Below are 21,866 nucleotides of genomic sequence, written 5' to 3'. Positions count from 1 at the left end.
CCACCTGGGTACTGCCATATGGAGAGAAATTGGTTTTGTGACACAGACTTAGTTTTCAGTACTCCACTGGTATCTCAACGAATTTGGGTGTTTTGTCCACCTGTGATACTGCAATAGCCTCTTGTAGATGTTTACACGGGTCTCACAAGAAGCGAGAGGGGGCCTCTCAAAGGAAGGCCTTGCTGCAGTCCTCACAGGACTCCCCAGAGCAGATTTCCCTTGGTGAATTACCCACTTGCCATTGTCTCACCTTTAGACTTTCAGGCTCAGAAAGTGGATCTTGACAGTATCTGACTCAATGGTGCCAATCCATGCTAATAAAGGTCAGTGAGTGATGAATAAAACTGGAATGATGACTTATGAATATAACTTTCATGCAAATAACCTATCAGGTAAATGAGGCAGACACATGGGTCTTGCCAGCATATCCTTTCCCATCAGAAAAGAAGCTGCATTCTCAGAAGATTGACTGTCGATCACAGAATAGATCAAGGGAATTAGGAGATGATATGAACATTTAAAGGCAACAGAATCTAGCACTGTGATCCAGGCAACTCCACAATTGACCAAGCCTGCTGTTCTGCATTTATGGCCAAACCAACTATGTGTCTATGAACACTCCACCCATTACACGCATTATTTCATGACAACCTAATAAAATGGGTATTATCAGTATCTACATTATACAGATAAATAGACTGAGACTTAGAAAGTGGTCAAGTTGCCTGCCGAAGGTCATGCAACTAACATATGGGAAAGCAGCAATCTGAACGCACACAGCCTGACCCTGGAGCAGCGACATCAATCGCTAAGCCATATTGCCCTAGCTCTGCCTTTCACTAGCTGTATGACATTGAACATGACCCTTAAAATCTTTAAGCCTCAGTTTATCTAACCGATAAAGTCCAGATAATAATTATGCCTATCTCATTGGGTTGAAGATTAAATGAGTTAATGCAATGAAAGCTGTTAGCATATAGTTTGGCTTAGAGTAAATACTCATCATATTCCCATCAGCTTGATATGCTGTCTTCCCTCTTCAACTCTGCTTTGATGGGCTCTGCCAACATTTTCCTTTGGAACATTTCTCTGTTTAGCGCAAAGGCTGATTGACTTACCGCTCCCATGAAAGGCACAGCCTTCTTTAGCTGTAGGATAGCTAAAGAATAGGATAAGAGCTAGTAGGATAGGATAGATAGGATAGGAGCTAGTCTATCCTATTTGGCTAATACTTTATTTCCTGGAGGTAAACAGCTTTCCACTCTGACGGAACCTGTGAGGAGCAGGCTACAAGCTTAAGAAATTTTATGTTTTTACATTTTGTATTTCCTGTGGCTTCTAAGAGGGGGAACAAGATCAAAAACCTATTCTCAGAAAGTCACTAGATTTGTATTAAAAATAGTTTTGAGGTTCCTAGCAGCATGGGTAAAAAAACCTAAAACATGCTGTTTCTTTTCTGACTTAATTGACCTATTTTCAAGAGAGACAAAAATGTTTCTTTAAGACTAAGCTTTCTAATAGTCCATTTCTTTTTAAAACTACTGCTCTTAATAACAGAAACAGTACATGCTCATCTTTTAGAATTCAAACTTTAGAAAAAGTTCTAAAATAAAAAGAGAAAGTTTTTGGTACTATAACTTCTTAGTTGGTCTTCTCCACTTCAGCCATTGTGCTTTCCATCATTTACTTGGTTAGGCTGATCTTTCCTAAATATTGTGCTTATCAGGTCACTCAGCTGCTAAATAACTTTCAACAGCTGCCTAACCACTACTGCAGAAAGCCAGACACACCTCTTCCTCAGCCCAGGGCTACCACACCTCACCTCTCTCGCCTGACTCCACAGCTCCCACGCACAGACTTTTGTTTATGCTGGAGCTGTGCTTACCTTCCTTGCTACCTCTCTTCCAGTTGTTATGACCACAAAGAATGTCCCCCGCTGAGCCTCACTAAGCCACACCTAAGTTGAAGGTCCTTGCTCCCTGAAGTTAGTCCTGAAACTTCAGTCCTTTTGATCTTATTCTTCTCTGAGCCTCTCTAGCATTGAGAATCTGAGAGTCTGTACTACAAGATTGGCCTAATTATGTTGTCTCATACTTTCTGTTCTGTTTCCTGCATGTGCATCTTCTCTCCCCTATTATATCACAATTTCCCTTATGGAAAGACCCAGTCTTAGACTTGTTCTATCAAGATTTTATGAAAGCTTTAAGTGCATGGTAGGATTTTAATATATACTTCTTGATGAAGAAGATTGTGTTTAGACAATTTGTCATCATGGTAATAACATTAAAATATTATTATTATTATAATCATTAAGCGCTATAATAATTCTTATTTTATCATCATAAACATAATAATAAAAACTGGCAAATTATTTACCAATCTACCAACTACAGAGTTAACATACCTTTTCTTATTCAATCCTCAAAAAGTGATCTGGGTCCGGTATTACTGTGCTCACTTTATAGCTGAGAAATCTGAGTTTCTAAAAATTTAATCAATTTGGCCAAGATTCTAGAGCTAGGAAATAGTGGACGTGGGATTTGAAAGTAGGTTTGTGTGATTCTCATTTATTCACATAACGCCACATGCGCCATTCTTGCAAATGTTTGTTTTTTTAGCTTTTTCTTTGTAAATTGACTCCTGATCTCCAGCTTGTGAAAGTGACCAAAAGAACTTCCTTTGAGTGAAAGGCATTCTCCTCTCACTCTTATTACACGCAGTGTTATTGCTCCAGGCGACTTGGGCTTTACTCCCCCATGTCTTCACCTGAACAACTCTTTCTGAAACTCAAGAGAATACTTTTTTCCTTCCTATTTCCCCGTCTTTCTCTCATTTTATAAAACTGAATATTTGGGTCAAATCCTTAGAAAACACTTCAGAAAGGATATTTCTTGTACCATCAACCAGGGCTCCTGCTTCTTTTGGAAAGCAGAAGTACCTACACAATAATAGATAAGTGACTTTGAACCAGTTCCCTGAAATTCCTAGAGGAACCTCTCAAAAAAGGGCAACTTATTTTGGCTTTACTTTACGTATTTAGAATTGCTGAATGTGTGTATCATTTTGGGAAGAGGATTCTGATAAAGAGGAGTTTTCTGGGCTCTACTGAAGTAATATCACTTTTTTTAATTAATAAATTTTATTTCTTAGCGCAGTTTTAGTTTCACAACAAAATTGAGAGGAAAGTACAGAGATTTCCCATATACCCCTGCCCCCAGACATGCATAGCCTCCCCCATTATCAATGTCCCACAGTGGTACATTTGTTACAATCACTGAACCTCTATTGACATATCATCACCCAAATTCCATATTTTACATTAGGTTTCACTCTTGGTCTTGTACATTCTGTGAGATCTGAGAAATGTATAAATGACATGTATCCATCATTGTGGCATCATACAGAACAGTTTCCTACCTATGTTTTAATTTGCAATTCCCTAATGCCACGTAATGTTATGTATTTTTTTTCATCGGCTTACTTACCACCTGTCTATCTTATGGGCTGAGTGGCGCTGGCATTCAAGGAAGGAAAAAGGTATATGTTCATCATTTCTCATTCCAGCTTGAGCAGCGGTCTACCAAGTTGAGCTTCACTCCTCAGTGAACAGGAAATAGGAAAAGAGTGAATACAGGACAACATGTGCTATCTGCGACAGTTACCCAATGAGATGAAAAGACGCAGTAAGACTTAAAAAAAATTAATTTTCCTTCTTGTATTTTTGCAAAGGCAATAAAACAACTTGAAAATTTTGTCATTTCCACTCATTAAGCTACTAGACCTCTCCTTTCCTCGTGAGTTGACTGTCCTTTTGGTTCCCTTTGTTCATACAGCGTCAGCTCTGAAGAACATTTATTTAGTGTTCCAAGTATTCTAGTATATAAGTAGTTATTCAGGTTGATGCAAACCATCAAATTTCAAGAAGCTACATGTTAGGGGGTAGCAAGGACATGGTTGCATGGAAACACTGCTGAAAAGGCAGCCATAGCAATAAACTACCACACTATGGGGCTAAGCTCAGGGACCTGCTGACTAACTCAGTCCCCTCTCCTCAGTGTCAGCATCAACATTATCTTTCTCCTCTGCCCACTCTCCAGCACTTTGAGGCCCTTCTTACTCCCTGATCATTCTCCAGCCTACCCTCCTTAATTTGCCTTTTAGTAAACTGGCTTTTGTTTCAGACTCAAATCTGCCTCTCACTTCTTGACATTGACCTCAGAGACATCGAAAGACTTGACATACGTACTCTAAGGGGCTGGTGATCTTAGAGTCCTCTGGCTTCCGGATCCTCCCAATGCTTTTAAGACAGGGCAACAGATGCCATTACTATTATGGTTTTCCCCTAGAAAAGGAAAGCTTATCTCTCATTCTGCCTGGCAGAAATACCCTGTAAATTGGCCTTGCCTTTTCTCCTCTCTGAGGAGAGCTCATGTGCACTAGTGAGTAGGCCCTTCTAGTCACCAATTTAGGAAGGTTACTGAAGGGAAATAAAGGAAAATCTCAAGATAACCGAGAGGGAAAGACCCAAAAAATCAAATCTGTGAATGCATTTAGCTTGATTTCTTTTATACTCTAGTCTAGAGGCCAGCACTGACTTTTCTGACTTTTTAATGACTTGCAAGAAAAGTGATTCTGTAGTTTCCTCAAGACACCAATTCTAATGCCAAGAAAAATTTAAAGGACTTAAAGTGACTCGGATGTAAAAAGAAAAAAAGCCCAGCATCTGTGCACTGCATAGTTCCCAGATGACCCCTACTCCACCCCCGCCCTCTGCCCAGATCCGCTCTCCACACCTCTCCACCCTGCTCTGGGCAGAGAACTCTGACATGTGGACTACTACAATGTACTCCTCACCGTCTGGCTTATAGTTGCTTTTGGCTAATGGGAAGCACTAGCAGGAGATCTAAAGACAAGACCAGAGTGGTGTGGGTATTTGTTTCTTCAGTGCCCATCCCGCTGAGTCGCTGTAGGTTGACTGTGTTTCTCGGTGAAGACCACAGCTCCTGTTAGACAGCCTTCCCCCCAGCTATGGCCATCCTTTTTGGGTTCTGTCACCAATTCCTCCCTTTCCTCATTCAGTCTTAGGAGTGGTAATTGATCCCAACCATCGCCAGCTCCAAAGTATTACACAATCCTTTATGTTTCCCATATCCCTACCCTTTTAAATGTGCCCTTATTAAGCTTTCTTTATTCATCCTATTTGAGTGTGCTGTCATTGACTTTAACTGATATTATGTACAATAATAAAATACTGAGGAGGAAATGCCTAAAGACTTTCAAGATCAAAATAAAAATTCAAAATTTGGAAGCCTTTCTGAAAGAAAAAAATGTTGTACTCTATTTTACCTTCTAACTTGAGAGAACTCTTTAAAGTGAGCTATGAGTATAGTATATGTTTATATTTTGGAAGGGGATGGTGGTAAACTTAGAAATTAGGATGAGTATCACATGTGAAAATAAATGATGCCGTGAATGGCATACTTCTCTAGTGATTATGATAAAGCCTCAACTCTTAATTTGGATAAATTGCTAACAACCCAACTTAGCACACCCATTTGCAGTAATCATTATTTTGCTGACTTGGCTCTATGTCTGGCTTGCATTTCAATAGTGAAAGCAAAGTCTATAAGCTTTTAAGGGCTTTCTTGCTAAACATCTTCCCATTCACAAGGAACCCAAACCAGAATCAGAACGATCCAATGCCTGTGCTATATTTCTGGTTGAACATTAAGAACTTTTGAAGTATGGTTTAACTCTTAAATGCTATCAAGGGTCTTTTGAATCAGTCACTGAAGCTGGTTGTAAAGTTCAAAAGACTTCATTTCAAAACTAAAACCATTAGCCAACTGCTTTATTGACATAATGAATCATATTCAGATGGAGCACTTAACCCCAGCATGCACTCACTACTTGCTTTGTCACAAGGCAAGGATGTGAACGGATGTGTACACCAAATGAGTCTGGTCCAATCATTACCTGAATGTCTTTCTGAGGATCAGGTAAATTAGCACGCTGCATCACTATGATTTTTTTCCCCCATTGGCCACTCTTGTGATTTAGGAGATTCCATCAGTCATTTAGAAAAGAGCCTTGGTCTGGGAGTTCTAGTTCTAGGTCTGTTACTAAACAACCAGCTTGAGTGTTTTTGAGTAAGTCACTTAACCTCTCTGAGCTTCTTATCTATAAAATGGAGGTTTTGCTAAAGTTGTTTTACACACTGCAGTGGTCTGGTCAGGCCCCAACAAAAGTTTGTAGGCTCCATTTCTCTGTAGTGGTGTTACCCCAGTATTTTTTGAATGATGTCTGGGGGATACCAGGGCATATATTTGCATGCCTGGACATCTCAAAGTGGTTGGGAGAAAAAGCTATGTGTTCTGAACATAGATAGTCCCCAGACACAGTGATACCCACCTCTGCTCTCCAGAAACCAAACTCATCTGCTGGCTTAATATCAACTTGACCTTCCAACTCCATATCTATGTTCCAGGCCAGCTTTGATTTCATTTTCAGCTGAGTTGTCTATTTTTCTTTGATGTGATAGTTTATAAAGCAAACTCGAAGGGACTCTGAAATTGGTCTGGGCAGTGTTCTTTTAGCAGGGGCCTTGAACTTCAATGGAAGAAGGCCAACCATACATTCTGCATGTATTTTACCAAAGATGACAGCCCATTGCTAATGCCTCAGAGCCTGCATTCCGAAGACACTTTTAACTGAGTGCAGCTCAGATGGAGAGAAGGGCAAGGAAAGGGAAATGAACATCTGGCAAGGCCAAGAGTGTCATGAGTTGTATCCAATACCAAGCATGTCCTGATTAAACATTTCATGCTTTCCCCAGCCAGACATCCCCTAACTATCAGCTGTTCTCTTCAGCAGGGATAAATTCACCTTTATGGCAGGACGCATTAGCAGGGATTATAACAGCATGCTTAAGCAGCTTCATGAAAACTATGTTTTCATCTGCTTGTATGATCCACCTCTCCTTTTGTCCTCCTCCTTCCCTTCTTTTCCTTTCTCTCTATTCCTTTCGCTGTCTCACCCCATCCATATCCTACATTGGAGAATAGATTTTATGCATAAGGATCAGGCTGAAAAAATTTTCTCTCCTTCCAACCCCAGGATCCACGCTCTCTACAGGTGAGCAAGCAAGCTGGTTCCAGGCTCTGGGAACTTCTAGAACTGGGAACTTTGTCCATAAGCCTGGCTGGACAAAACACTGTACTATGTGTCTGCAACTTTAGTATTTTTCTCTTTTGCAGAGTTCTTAGCTATGCTGTTGGGCGAATAAGCTTCGTGGTTGCTGTATCTTTTTGGAGGAGTGCTCATTGTTAATATGTAGGCTTCTTAAATCTGTTAGGGCTTTCTTCCTTTAAATTTTATTTTGTCTTATATTAATATTGCTACCACTTTCCTTTTGGTTAGTATTTACGTTGTACATCTTTTTGTCTCCCCTTCATCTTTAACTTCTTAATATGGCTTTGTCTAGGAGCTCTACTTCAAGTAACGTAATTTTGTCTGTTTAACCTAATCTGATAATTTCTGTATTTCAGTGTAGGAGTTTATGCACTTAACTGTGCATTTGCACATACCGTTTGCATTTACTATGATTACTGATATGTTTTAAGTTATTTCTACCATCATATATTATGTTTGCTGTTTACTGCCTTTTTGCTTTTCTTGTTCTTTTCAACCTTCTTTTAGATTGGAGACCTTCTGTATATTTCTCTCCAACCTTCACTGTATACTTTTTTTTCTGTGCTGATTTGGAATATATGGATTACATTTCAGCTTATTTAATGAGTGCCATTAATTTTGAAACATTTACATGACTATAATTTTTAAATATATCTACTGCAACTCAATTTTTTCTATTTTTTTCTGAAATACTAGAATAATTTTACCACAATTTAGCTACTCATTAAACATCCCACTCTTCCTGATTTTATTGTTTAGAGTCATAATTTTACTAATGTTAACCTAAAAATGAGGATTTAAAAAAGCAATCAATATAAACTTAAGCTTTCTGATATCTTCAATCAATTTCTGTGCTCTTCACAGTTTAATTTTTCCCTCTAAACCTTTCTTATGCTATATTTTATTTTATTTTTGCAGAAACATATGTTTGTCCTTTTAACAAGGGCCTGTGTGAGAAAAATTACCCTTAGATTTTGTATGTCTAAAAATGGTATTTATTTTGTCCTTATTTTTGATCGATAGTATAGCTAGGCATAAAATTCTAAGGTTGAGAGTTAATTTCCATCAATTCATTGAAAATGAGAATCTTCTAGCCTCTGGCCTCTATTGTTGCTGATAAAAGCCTGCTGTCAAAAAACCCTGTCATGTCCTCTGGGTAACATGTCTTATCTTTATGGAAACTTTTAAAATTGTTTATTACTTATTTTTTAATGCATTTAAAATAGAGGATATATGTTGAAGCATGAAATTATGGCTCCATCTTGAACATGACTTTTTTAACAAAAAAAATTAAGGTGTTTAAAAATGTTAATTGTCAAAAATGCAAATGAGCTAAGTAAAAGAAAAAAATTTAATCCGACCACATAGAGAATCTGCTGTTATGTATATTTTTGTTTAAGTGTGTGTTAATACCATCTTCCCAATTTAAGAAGTGGCCATTTAAATCACTCTTCTTAATGGCTTCATAGGACGTACATTGAGGTTTAGCTCAAGATACTCATTGAAACTTCAGAAAAATCACACAAGCATCATCCAACTTCACGTTCTACTATTCTATAAAGTTCTTAAGGGCACTAGGAGAGGATGAGGTTACATCCAACTCATATTTTGAGGAATGAATAGGTAGAATAATAAGTAAATAATGAACAATTGAATGTACAAATAAATGAGTAAACATATGAATAAGCAAGAAAAACACTCCACATTTCTCCCTACTATTCACCTGCCCACCTCCTCAATCACACGGTTGGGAGTAACAATGCTTCTAAGACCCACAAGCCTTCTCATTATCAGTATATCTAGAATAGGCCCAAAGAATAAAACCACTACATTTAAAGCATCTTATTGCATAAAGTGTGTCTCTATTGCTGTTTCCTAGTTTTCTCTTAGGTCTGGAATCATCACTCAATTTTTGAGAATGAGCAAGTTTATATTTTTTCTAGATAGGGGAATGAGTCCTCTTGCATTTTTGTTTACACATTGATGAGAAATTGTGTGTATGTGTGTGTTTGCAAACATACACATGCATGTCAAGCATATTATTCAGACTGACCCCAGCACAAATATTGGTCAGCATGTATATGATCTCAGCGCAGGAGATCTAGTCCTTTCTGGCCATCAGTAATGGCTAAGAGGACCAGTATTCCTGTATCACGGGCCAGCATCTCAAGCTTTGAAGATGCAACATGAAATGACATTAAAATCTTGCTTGGGCTCATTAGATCTGCAATAGAATAGACTCTGTTTCTGGACCACAAAATGCACCTTTATATCTAGCCATGATCTTTGTAACAAGAGGATTAAGAAAGAGATTGTATACCATTTGAGACTCAGCTCTCATACCAGAAAATACTTAAATGCTCATCATCAGCTGATGGTTGATTCATAAAGATTAACACATTATATTTTGAAAATCACCACTATGGAAAATGAAAGAGTCAAATTTACTTTCTAACCATTAGAAATGTCTAAGTATTCATCAATTTTAGAATTGCAAGGACTCTCAAGAGAACATCTCATTCAGTGTCTCATATTCATGCAGGTAAAGTTATTCTTTATTTCAACTACCATTATTTAATAACATTATGTTTCAAGCACTATGCTAGGCCCTGGTGAGCAAAACACAAACCCTACCTGCTAATAACTTTAGGTTCAGTATTTTACAGATAAGGAATCTGATAGGGCTCGTGTGATGTAAAGGGTCTTGCCAATAGACATATAGCCAATCAATGATGGAGAAAATCTTAGAACTGATGCTTTCTGCAGATCAATGGCCTATAGTCTGCTTTACACAAAGCAAATACTACATATATTAATTGATGTTAGTGTAAAAAGGTTTTTAATGGAGCTCCAGTATATTAAAACAAAAGTAATCTTGCTCCAGTATCATTTATTATAATAGTAATAGTTGCTAACACTGAAATAACCCTCATTATGTCCCAGATATGTTCTTATTTATTTATATCTATTAAATAACTTACTCCTCATAACAACCCAATGGAATAGGTTTATTAAACCCATTTTACAGAGGAACAAGACCCTAAGGCACTGATTTCATAAGTAACTTGCTCCAAATAACAGACCTTACAATCTGCAAAAGAGGATCTAACATCCCACCTCTTAACTGCTCCACGATCCAGCTCTCCAGAGAGTGATCAGTGATTTACAGGGTCAAGAAGTAGTTTCAAATCATGAATGAATAATAAATCTCATTTTTTTTTTTTTGCTACATGCTCCCTATTTTTACAAATTCTTTGAAAAAATCTACGTTTTCAATTCTTATTATTTAGAACTCATTTCTTGACTATGCCAAATAAAAGGCCATACTTGAGTGCAGTGGGTCCTGTTTCTCTTTGAAAATGGATACTTTTCTAACATTTAAAATTCTCAGACTCCCACTTATACATTTAGCTATTCATACATTTTTGTTGTTTTTGCGCTTATAGATTTGTAATTACCTGACACTACTTTACCGTCCTCCAGTTCCTAAAGTTAGATTATCATTGGACTAAAGACATTTGAAAAACAGAGATGTGCTATTTGTTCTACATTTTTTATATCTGTGGTTTACTATTTATTCTATCATAAAATCTCAACGATATTTCTCTGAAATAAAATTAATAATTTTCTCTTCAATTTTCTGTACTTTGGAAAAGTCCCACCAAGAAAGAGACAAGCTCCTAAATCTGTAGTAAGATAGAGACATTTCTCTAGGAAATATTTACGTCATTTTTCTCTCTCCTCTTCATAGCTCTTATGAAAATGAGCCTCAAACTTCCACCTGCCTACCTCCTGCAACTCCCACAACAGAGAAAAGGAAGGAAGGAAGGAAGAAAAAGAAAGGAAGGAGGGAAGGAAGGAAAGAAGGAAGGAAGGCGGAAATGAATTCTCTAGGATATATGCAAATATCACACTGAGTACTAGATTGTGTTTTTACTCCTGAAAATTGAAATTTATAATAACTTCTCCTATCTGTGGTTGCAGGTCAAAAATGAAAACATATTGTCAATTTCTCAAAGAAGAACGTAGATTCTTTCAGAGTGACAATCCAGTAACACATGCATTTATATCCCACACAACACAGCACTCAATACATAGTAGGCAGCCAATGCTATCTGGCTGATTTATTTGATGTACTACTATTAACAATATGCCATTAAGTGGGAGAACTAATATTTGCTCTTAGCCTTTCTATTTCATTTTAATGTTAGGAACATCAAGAGTCTTAGTCTTTAATCTCTGGTTATGCTTAGAGCTGATTACAGGTAGAAAGGCTTCTGGCTCTGAGACTGGGATTATCAGCTAGTTTATCCTACCTAAACAGTCAAATCATTGAGTATTAGAAAGAAACTACATTTTCTAGGCTAACCCACTGCAATATGCAAGATAAAACTCAAAAGTTTTATTTAAAAAATAATTAGTTTATATACCAAATTTAGGAAACACATGCATCACAAAACAAGCCTTTGTGTCTCATCATGAAGTACTCAGTGGTAAATTTCTTTGAAAAGTTGAGTATGATACAAAAGTAAGAGAATGTTCCACAGAAGCACAAATGCGGGGAAGGGCATTGTAGGTAGAGACTGCTAGCTATCCCTCAATAAGTATGCTCCCCTTTTCTTCCAGTTAAAACTTCAGGTGTGTTTCCATTTCCGGTCTGCCTGAGTAAACTTCTACTGGCCAGTCCTCTCACAGATAACAGCTATAAACTATGGTCAAAATACACGGGCAATGACTGAAAGACACTGGAGATTGAACAAAGCAGGAAGATTCTGGAGGGAGCTGACGCTATGAAAAAGAGAATGGCAGATTGATTTGCCAAATTTTTTTGTGGGTTTTAGACAAGGGCAAGCCACAGTTGGTACTGAGGAAGGCACTTAAAACTCTGATAGAAAATCTACAGACTTTTTGACATAAAGGAACAGAGAAAGAGTTTGAGGAAAATGTAGCAAGTGGAAAGTAGAGGTACACCCCAGAAAGGAGAACTACAAAAAGAAGGAACTCCAATTTCTGTGTAAAGTCTGCCCAGATCTCTAGCTTTACTTTGAAGCATCCATGGGCAGAATAGAGTCCAGCTAAATATTAAAGCAGTCAACTGGTATTTCACCTGTAGCCCAAGAGACAAGAATTCTTGGTTTGAATCTGACCAACTTAATTGCCTTCTAAAACAAAAAAAACAATTATCTTCTCTGAAGGGCTACAATAGAATCTAATGTCTTCATAACGAAATATTTGCAATGTTAAGAATACAATTCAAAACTATTTGACACCCAAAGAACCAGGAAAATTTTGCCCACTTTTGAGATAGAAGACAATCCATGGAAAACAATGCTTTGATGACCAGGATGCTAGAACAGACGTTTATAATTATGCACAAAAGATAGGGCAGATCATCAGAGACATAAAGACTTAGAAAGGAACCAGAGAATGTAGAACTGGAAAACTATAATATATGAAATAAAAATGTAACTGAATGGGCTCAACAGAAGAATGTAGACAACTAAGGCTAGACAGTGAACTTGTAGACAGGTCAATCGAAATTATTCAATCTGAAGAAGAGAGAGAATAAAAGACAAAAACTAAGCAGTAGCAGGGGTGGGTAATGTAATAACAAAAGTCAAATATACTTACAACTGGAGTCCAGGAAGAGAAAGAATGGACTAGAAAAACCATTTGAAGAAATAATGGCTGAAAAGTTCCAAAGTTTAGCAAAAGATATAAATTTTCAAAATCAAGAATCTTAGAAAATCCCAAGCAGGGTAAATATGAAGAAAAATGTGCATAGGTACATCATAATCAAACTACTGAAAACGAAAGATAAAAGGAGACTTCAATTTTCAGTTGGCCATATGATTGCCTGAAATAAAAACTGCTTTTCCCAGTTTCTGTTGTAATGAAGTGTGGCCATGTGACTAAATATTGACCAATCGCATATTGGGGAAAGTGATGCACACAATTCCTAGGGTGTATCTTTAAGGAAAAGAGATGTACATCTTTCCCTTTTCTGCCTTCCTGCTGACTGAAGGGGAATGTGGTGGTAAATCATCTAGGACTGTGAACAAGAGTAACACCCTAGAGATGGCAAGTGACAACTGAGAAGCAACCTGGGCTTCTAATGCACAGAGTACCATTCTGGCTCTGGGTGACCTCATGAAGTGGCAACCCATACCTGCCTCAGAGTGCCATACAGGACAGAAATAAACTTATATCTTTTTACCTTGGAGAAAAATGAAATTTTTATATGTTGCTTTTGATTTTCTGATCATGCAACTAAACCTGTATCTACATTAATGCAGCTAAAAACATCTTGTATCAGTGTCGGGGCGCACTTTACACATGGCAGACAGCAAAACATGAGTAAGTCAGAAGTCTGGCAGAGAGGTAATTATATTTTTTAAAATTCCTACTTTAATAAGGTAAGAGGTTATTAGTGGAATCAAAGTGCTATTCTCTTTGGTATTTTTCCCAAGCCTAATGTAAGCAATGCTTTGTTAAATGGCTCAGAGGAATTTTCGATCAATCAGCTTCAAAAAACAAAAGAAGAAAGTCATAAACATAATTGAAGGAGCCTACTGATATTTTCCATTTTCCTCCCATCCCGGTTTTGTTATAAATTAAAGCCAGCGCTCATTCACTGTCTCTCACCTGTTCTCATCTAGCTTCCCCCGAAGGTCTTGGCTCGCCCTGAGGCTTCCTTAGGCCTCTACCTCTTTTGACTAGACAAGAAAGGCTCCATTATGTCAGCATGTAGGGGATGTGGCTGGGTTTCTCCACTCCGTGTTGGTGTAGAACTGTGAATCCCTGTGGGACTGTGCTTTATCACACGATCTTCTGCACGTCTGTTGGACGGGCCACATCCTCAGAGGATTTTCCACTCTCCCCTGGCTTGAGATAGCTGCCATTTAACGATGTTGCATTATCGGGGAGCAGGCATCTTTCAAAGAAATTTTCAGTCTGGATTGTTGTTAAGTTTATAGAAGAGCCAGTATGTTTTTCTAAACATCAAGATGACATCTTTATGTGTCTATGGAGTTTGTCTAAATGCTTTTTCTGACATACAGATATCTATATACCTCTTTCTCTATCTCTATGTCTCCATCTGTATCTCTGTAGTAGACAAAGTCTTTAGGAAGCAAACTATTAATTTAAAGCAGGGGCTTAAAGTAAAACACTTCATTAGGCTACTTTAGGTGGCTGACTATCTATTGGTAAATGTTACTCCTGTTTTGTGATGCTTGTTAGTTGCCTCTGTTAAGGATGCCCAGCCAGCTCTCACACGGCTCTCACATGGCTTCTTTCTCAGCAGCTTTTGATATTGTAAGGATCAATACTTTAGAGCTAAGCATCAGGCTGACTTGGTGTTAAGGTTTTCCCACTAAACAGTGCTGCCCAACCAATACCTCCTGTGAGCATGTGTATGAGGAAGCAGGGCTTTTCTCGCTCAGTCTATTTAGCACTTGATTCCAATTTAAATTAAACACAAACAAGAGGATGGCGGCTGCCCAGCTTCCTTCATTTCCCAAACCTGTATTATGACCAATCAGAAATTTTGGTACTTTGCAGGTTGCAGCATCTTCTGCTGTATCACTGCAACAAAATCCCTGTGACTCAGCTTCCATGAGCTCTTCAAACTCAGAGCTCTGGTCGACCTTAAGAGTCATCACATTTGCTCTAATGCACTTTGCTTTTCAGCTCATGCTTACTGTTTTAGTCCACAAGTACTACTTTTAAAGGACCGGTCACTTTTTGGGGGGGATTATAAAGTTAACATAATGAATTTTGGACCAATAAAGGACAGGACATCATCAAAAGATGACTAATATCAGGTTTTTGTTTTGCATTTAGGGGCTCTGGGACATCTTTAGGCCATTTCTTAGAACTAGCCTGAGAGTGACATGGTTAAATTGCACAGATGCATGAGCCTGGAAATGAAAACAGACCCTCACTGTTAAAGAAAAATACAGAGTATGCGGGAATCTCCTGAGAGGAGGCTCTGGCAAAATAAGAAGTCCATGTAGGAGGTGCCTGGGTTGTTCCAAGAGTTGGGTAGAACCTAGTATTAGAAGAATTTATCAGAAATATTAGTATCCTGGAATCTAGAACACAGGCAGCAAGTTGGTATCAGACAAGTACTTCAGCAGTAGCAGGGAGTGGCCTTTTGGATCATGGAATATCTCAGTCCTGTGAGGCGGCAGAGGGTGAGCAGTCAAGCCAGCCAGAACGAGGTCCTGGCCTATAGAGACCATGCATCACATGGTTCCCAGGACTTCTCCCATCACTGAGGAGTCACCACAGACCACAGTTGGGGCTCTCAGAAGACTAGCTCTTAGGAATACAATGCCTAATTATCAGAACCAAGTCAGAGCCATAATAAACACAAGAGAAACTCGATGCTGAGTGGCAGAATATTGAACTATTCAATTGGACTATTCAATTCGCTTGAACTTCTTGGCAGCTTCTTTTATACAGTGAGGGTTCAACCAAGAACTTAGTAGTACTGTGTCCATAGGTTGAATCCAAGTGGCCACCTGGAGGCACAAGATGTCTAAACAGATTCCGATGGGACATCTTCACAATAATCTTGGTCAGAAAGTTTCCGAAGGTCATTATGTATGTAGACTAGTTAGGAAGGATGAAAACGTATTTTTCATTAGACTTATACAAAATTTGCAATGATTTTATTCTGAATATTTTCTTTAACTGTTTGTTATCTTAATGGAGAGTAGTTATTAAGTTTCTACTCTTTGCAATGACATGTTATAGGAACTAGGGAAGGTACAACTATATACAGTGTTCTCCTCTAGTTAAAGGTATAAAATACACATAGAATAAAGACAATTATCCATACGTGGAGACTTAAAAATACGTTTCAAGTAAGAGATCCAGACAATAAATCCTCTTAGACTGCTGAAGAAGGAAGAACTCTTTGACCCAAGACAGGCATGGGCAGAGAAGGCTTAAGAAGTTAACCTGTGTCTCAAAGAAGCAATAGAAGCTTAGAAGTTGCAGAAAAGAAGAGATGTTTGGTTACAGACAGAGGATGAGATTGTTACTGATTGAATTGCATCTGCCTGAAATTCATATGTTGAAGTCCTAACCCTCAGTATTTGGAAATAAGGTCATTATAGATGTAATTTGTTCAGATGAAGTCATACTGTAGTAGAGTGGTCCCCTAATCCAATAGGACTGATGTCCTTATGAAATGGGAAATTGGCATACAGACACACACACACACAGAGGACACCAAGTGAAGATTGGAGTTAGACTGCCATAAGCCAAGGAACTGCAAGGAGCTGGGAGAGAGGCCAGGGACAGATCCTTCCTTGGCACTTTCAAAGCGAGCGTGGCCCTGTCTACACCTTGATCTCAGACTTCTAGGCTCCAGAACTATGAGACAATAAATTTCTGTTGTTCAAGCCACTCAGTGTATGGTACATTAGTAGCCATAGGAAAGTAATACAATGAGCAGGAATACAGAGGCAAGAATGTACAGGGCAGGTCCTAGAGCATGATAAATCTGTAGATATCATTTGTATCTAACACTTTCTGAATGTTTCTCATGTACTTCTTGTGCATTTTTTTAGTTTAATCTTCACAACCACTCTATAAGGTAAGCTCTACTATCGTCTCACTTTATGGGTAGGAAACAGAGATTCAGATTGGTTAAGGAAATTCCCAAAGGTCACACAGCTAGGAAAGTACTGGGCATTAGAAAGACAGATACCGAAATAGATGAGGAGCTGAAGTGGGGCAGAGTGTGGTGCATCTTTCAGTCTCTATCAGTTGATGTCTTTCTCTGCACCGAACACGAATCACAGACTAGGAAAAATACATTGCTGAGAAAAACAGAGCCACCATAATTTATTCCTGGAAGACATCAACAAAATGGTCCTGCAGTTCTCTCATTTTAGCAATGGAAATAAATATCCAAAAGAAATAAAACATTTACATAAGCCCAAACAGCTAGTGTGGAGTTATCACTAGGGACCATGCCTTGAGGCTCTCATTTCACTATCTCTTCACTCTATCACCTACCTGTGTAAATAACACTGACCAAGGAGGCCTCTAGGCCATGGGCACTGTCTTCCCACCTTTTCTTTTAAAGGGAGATCAGCAGAGGTCCCCCTGGCCAGGACCCACCCAGGTCCAGCAATATTTCAAATGAGTGATGCCCTGACCTGGGTTTTGCGCCCACTATGTGTTTGAACAAAAAGAAAAATGATACCCTTTCTCTGAATTGACACATCACTCTCACCAAGCATGCAAAGTGCCCCTGTCAGGCCTTTTTGGTAAATACTTACCTTGAGTCATCACGATCCTGAAACATCCTCTCTCCAGAGAAGCAGAATGGTGATTCTGGACATTGGGAATCTGGAAACTGTGATGAATTGAAATGCAACCTTGCATGCCATCAAAGTCTCTGTTCTGCCAAAGGAAAATATACAGCCACAGGCTTGACCTGCGAGAGCCTTAAAAGGCCTCACATACTCAAAGGTGCATTACCAGGCCTTACACTAATTCATCATGATAGCTAAAGTGCTCTGTGGAAACCACAGGAGATCAGAGTCCCCTGGGCATCCAAGAGTCAGCATTAATTGCTTGGAGTTTAGCAGAGGAACCATAAGCGAACAGAGGGGACAGGATATTTGCATATTGTTTGCAATAAAGCTTAGAAATGGTTCCAGATGTCTTTGCTGAAACCTTCTCCCCAAAAGTTTATCCCAGGTTGGGACTCAGCACGGGCCCATCTAATCGAAGTTTCACCCAGCTTCTCTTTTCCTACTCAGAATCAGAATTTGCAGGTTGCAACAAGAATACTCCAGACAAATTTTTATTCCGAGCAGACTGGACATGATTTATTAATTCACTTTTGAAATAACAATTGCAATTGGGAGGGATCAGCTGAAAGCCTTAATTACATTAGAAAATATGCCTCACTGTAGTCTGCCCCTATCCAGGGTACAGAACACGTAATTATCATCATTTTCAAATTTCATTATTATTTGAAAAAATTGGAGGAAGAGCAGACAGTATCGATCGACTTAGCTACTTCAGAGCAGTGGCCGAGCCACATTTGAACCTTTGAATAGATGATTTCCCCAACTTGCTTATCAAGGCCCCTTACATGGGAGAGCATCTACTGGCTATTTCTAGCCTCAGATACTATTTGTCTGACAGAACTAGCTTCCCAGTCCCTCCCTTCTCCTTTGTGCCAAGAGGGAAATGCTCAGGTGTGCTGTTGCCAGAGTGATTAGGCTGGCTGGGAACTCTCCTTGGACAGGAGGTTGGAAAGCCTTTGGGATCATGCCCTCTCATCCTTGTTAAATGACTGTGAGTGTGTGTGTGTGTCTGTGCGTGTGCCGCCACATGCACACCTGCGTGGAGCGAAGAGGTTTGTTTTCATTTTTAAAGGCTCAGGGTGCTTTTAAAGAGAAAGCAAAACATTTCTGGAAATGAAGTTGGGGTGTGTGTTAGGCAGAAGTCTCAACTGTAATCACTGGCATTGTTATCAGCTTCCTCTGTCTTTAGAGAGCCTCGGTCTCTGGGTTTCTATCTGTCACCCGGGGGGAGCAGACCCTCCCTCTGCTTCTGCTTCTTTGGGTGGCTGTGACGTTTATCAGACTAACGAGTTCAGTTCTTGTGTCAGTGCTAAAGTGGCCAGCTGTGGCAGGCCCCGCCCCAGGTTCCTGCTTACCTATGGATTATCTGCCTTCCATTTTCCAAGCCTCTGCATTCCAAGTGTCTTTGATCCTTAGTTATTAAGGAAACTTGGGGTGGAATTGAGTCATTTTGAATAATTCAAACTCTGTTCAAGTGGATCCATTTAGAAAAATAAAACAAATCAAAACAACTTTTTTTTCTTTTTAATACAAAGCAACAACAGTAAGAGTATGAAAGACTGGCTGGCCCAAATTTAGCTTGAAGGTGAATCATCATCCTATAAACTCTCCTTTCCCAGACAGGCATCTAACGGTTATCTAAAGAGGGGGCAGCAACGTAGAAAGGACAGTGGATTTGAAGCAGGTAACCTGGAGGCCAGCCCTGGCTTGGCCATTCACCAGGGCCAGGACCTGGGAAAGTCACTTCATGCACCCAGGCTTCAGTTTCCTCATGGGTAAAATCGGAGTCAGAACACCAGATCCCCTTACAGAACGTCTCTGAAGATCCTATAATCTAACTCATGTTGGCATTGTTTAAAATCATTTGAAGTGCTTTGAAAACACAAGATTGCGTGATGAGGACTGACTCAGAGCCTTGAACACAGGAGGAAGCGAATAAACTCTTCTTGAATTGAGTCGACTCCCTATTTTCCATTTTATAATAAGAGACAATGTGGAGGATGTTTTGCTATCTCCTGAAATGACCCAATGCCTGCCTACATATTCCCTGAATGCCTGGGCTCAGCTTTTCTTGGTGAGAAGAATCCAAAAAGCAAACACATACACTGAAGGTGCCAATCTCTCTTAGAAAGAGATCATTTTATTCTCACCCAAGGACACAGACAAAACTTGTTTATATAGAGCCAATGATGACATTTTAGAGACGCGAAAGTCTAAGATGAAGGGGCCTTAGAGAAATTAATGTTCAATTTTCATCACCCAAATCATTTTCAGAAAAAAGAAGCCAAAGCTTCAAAGTTTCAGTGACTTTCCTAAATTGTTTGGCTTTGTTACACAGCAGAGGAAGGTCTCTGATTCCCACCACATCTCGTAATCTTTGTGCCCCTTTTTCACTAAGCGTCTGGTAGGACTGCTGCTCTGAAGAACATAACTTCAGAAATACTGCTCTCGTCCAAATGCCATGTCTTACAGAGGAGAGGCCTGAGGTCCACAGGGCCTCTTGCTGAGTCTGAAGGATGGGTAGCTATGGTCACCTGGAAAAACACAAGAAAAGCTTGTTCTCCAGGCTCAGAGCAGCCCCCTCATGACCATGGTGGACAGCTGTTTCTGGAGAATCAGCTATGTAAAAACTTTCCTCTCCTAGTTGCTCTATTTGGCTCTGGAGCTTTTTTTGACAAAGCAATCTCTACTTCAGTTAACTCTGGTGGAGATGACCAGGGCCAAAGACACTGTGTTCAGAGAAAACGCTCCTCTCCAACTCCTCCTCACTGGGAACATCCACTTCTCTTTTCACGTAGCAGGCAAACATTGTGGTGTGCCTTGTTCTCCTCCCGGCATTCACTTTGGTTTCCTTCACCCAGGTTGATGAGTCAGTTTTCTGATCGGGTTAAGAAGAAAGATGATTTTCTTGGTTGGATTGTATGAGATCTGACAAGGAAGAGGAAAGGCTAAGGAAAGAAGTTTAAGAGTTGGAGCTTATTCAGGTCTTCCTCAGCAAGAGTAAGGACGTCTTTAAACAGGTGGAGACCACGTTAAGCTGGGGCATCCCTCCTTTCTACTCAGTGGTTTATAGATTCAGCTCTCTAGTTCCAGTAAAAAATGTGATTAGAGCCTTCCCTCAGGGACATGTTACCTCCAAGCACTATTATTTCAGAAGTCAGAGCTTATCTGTTTTTTTTTTTAATGTTCTTTTTTTCTTTTTTGGTGAGAAAGATTTGCCCTGAGCTAACATCTGCTGCCAATCTCCCTCTCTTTTTTTTTCCTCCCCAAAGCCCCAGTACACAGTCGTATATTCTAGTTGTAAGTCCTTCTACTTCTTCTATGTGAGCCACCACCATAGCATGGCTACTGACAGACAAGTGGTGTGGTTCCTCGCCTGGGAATTGAACCTGGGCCACCAAAGGGGAGTGTGCCAAACATTAACCACTAGGCCATCAGGGCTTGCCCAGAGCTTATCCACTTTGACAAACATCCTAGATACCTGAAAGGAAGGGGAATAAATGGGCCATGTGGCTCCAGAAGTAGAATGAATAAAATGACATGGTATCTTAAATTTGAACATGCCATTGCCTACTAATGGCTTTGAAATTTAAGAGTACTTCACCTATCACTTTCACTACTTACCAACAGTTCAGTACATGGGAAAATACCTGTGCCAGTTCCCGGTGTGGGAGAATGGTCAAGAAGAGAGACGGAAGCAGCTTGTGATTCAGATCTTCCCACAAAGCCCTCCTTCTCCTCCTCCTGGCCTCCAAACTTCTCTAGGATAACTGTCTTATTTTTGCACATATCTAAATCATGTTACTTGTAGTGAAAACATCTTGATCATCAAAATACAAAAAAACTGGAGCATATTGAGATGGGCCAGACACTTCGGAGTGTAATGTGGGAAGAAGGCCCATACTTCCCAGGGAGAAGCTGACTCAACTTGTAAGTGCTAAAATCAGCCTGAGACACTTCCGTATCTGCTTGGTCTGCAGTCTATGGTTTCCACCATGTCCATCATTATAGGGTTGCCTTCAGCCCCATACAGACGTCACATTTGCCCCTCTCCTCTTTTACTCTTATTGTAGATATTGGTTTCAACTTGATTTTATCTGTTGGAAATTGAATGCAGCCTAATAGTGCCTTGAATAAATTCCTTGGTCAGCACAAGGATCGGCAGAGTCGACCCCATGAGGTATGGAGGAGGAGGTGGAAAATTAGCAGAGCCCTCAATGAAGCAGTCAAAGAACATGCCAAGGTGATTCGGTCAAACAGGAGAATGAGCAGTGCCATCTGCATGATGGCTTGTAGGGTAGTGGCAAGCAGGACACAACTGCCTCCAAAGAGCAG

This window comes from Equus przewalskii, chromosome 14, assembly GCF_037783145.1.
Source record: "Equus przewalskii isolate Varuska chromosome 14, EquPr2, whole genome shotgun sequence".
NCBI lineage: Eukaryota > Metazoa > Chordata > Mammalia > Perissodactyla > Equidae > Equus > Equus przewalskii.
This window is presented reverse-complemented; position numbering follows the sequence as displayed.